Source organism: Heterodontus francisci, unplaced genomic scaffold (assembly GCF_036365525.1).
Source record: "Heterodontus francisci isolate sHetFra1 unplaced genomic scaffold, sHetFra1.hap1 HAP1_SCAFFOLD_75, whole genome shotgun sequence".
Classification (NCBI taxonomy): domain Eukaryota; kingdom Metazoa; phylum Chordata; class Chondrichthyes; order Heterodontiformes; family Heterodontidae; genus Heterodontus; species Heterodontus francisci.
The window spans coordinates 3,653,346-3,654,841 of record NW_027141820.1 but is presented as its reverse complement, the minus strand read 5'-3'; the positions used below and the strand labels follow the sequence as shown (position 1 = coordinate 3,654,841).

The window sequence follows — 1,496 nt, the reverse complement described above, 5'->3', positions numbered from 1 at the left end:
ACTTATTAAACTCAACTTCCCAGCAAAGTTAAATGTAATACTTACTGTGTGTGTCCTACACGGACTCAGACAAACCTGGACCCAGCCTGACCTGAACCTGACCCAACCTGATCCGAGCCCGAAAGCCAGAACCGGAAGAGCGACCCGACATGAACCGAACCCGACACAGGCCGTCGGGTTCAGGTCGGATTGCAGGCCTTCACAGAGTGGAGGTCAGATGAGGATTGAATTAATTTCAATCACTGAATCTAAACAAGAAGTAAATCTGTCAGGAATGGAACACTTTGCTTTATATGTGAGCTTGTGGCACAACGGTAGCGCATCTGACTCCAGATCAGAAGGTTGCGTGTTCAAATCACGTTAGGCTCAGTTGTGTTTTACAGCAGCTCAAGTTCCTGGATTTTATATCAGAAGAGAGTTCGATCTATTGGAATGTTCAGTGAATGGTTGAATTTCAAGATCAACTTTAATAGATTAAAGTCCTGATTTCTGGTTCCGTTCCATTTCCATGCTCAGTTCTTACTTCACACTGTTTTATATCAGAACAATGTTTCAGTGATGTGATGTGTCCATTGTTTGTACAATCGCTCTGTCACCCAGTGTGAGAAATAAAACACAAACCGCCCAGCGTGCGGCTCAAACCCATACCTGGCTCTGTCTAAATGCCGCTTAGTTCAGTTGGTTAGGACGCAGTGTTGATAACAACAAGGCTGTGGATTTGATCCCCATGTGCGCTGTCACATGGTCAGTCAATAATTTGACACATTTTTGTTACACTTAAAATCCAACTTTTGGATGCAAACAAGTTTACATAAAATGTCAAAGGGAATTTATTTTGAATAACATCCATTGTATCTTTGTCACTGATCTGGAGTAACACAGAATTCTTTCCAATTATCTTCCGTTTGCTGATAAACGTTGAACTCGTGGCCTGTTCTCGTTAATGGTCACGAGCAACAAAAACAGACAGAGCGAGTCTGACCACCCAGAGATGTGGAAAAGGCTTCAGTTTGGGACAAATGCAGCAAATCAAATGTTCACCCGGCCCCGAAAGATTCAAAAACTGGGGAAAAGGACACAGGGAGATAGAGAATAAGCTAAAGCAGACAATGTAAATATTTCCCATCCTTGATATCTCTCTATTCCAATCCAACCTTCAGAGTTGGGTAAATAATTTCAGTGTAAATTGTGCAGCTCAAGAGTCAAAACCAAAGGGTGATGCAGAATAAAGGAGAACTGCCAAAACCCCAGATTGAACCAGGGATCTTCAGTCTAACACACTCCCAACTGAGCTATTTCAGTCTCACAGGCTTGGGATGATAAGTGGCAAGTAACATTCGCACCACACAAGTGCCAGGCAATGAATATCTCCAACAAGAGAGAATCTAACCATCTCCCCTTGACATTCAATAGCATTACAATCACTGAATCCCCCACCATCAACATCATGGAGGTTACCATGGGTAGCCATACAAATAACGTGACTAGAAGAGCAG

The 1,496-nt window shown here is 42.8% G+C and overlaps 1 non-coding gene across 1 annotated transcript; it reads left to right on the top strand.

Moving 5' to 3' along the window:
* The first annotated feature begins 297 nt into the window (after positions 1-297).
* Positions 298-369, top strand: trnaw-cca (transfer RNA tryptophan (anticodon CCA)). The gene has a single exon. It is a non-coding gene; the product is annotated as a tRNA-Trp (tRNA).
* The last annotated feature ends 1,127 nt before the right edge of the window (positions 370-1,496 follow it).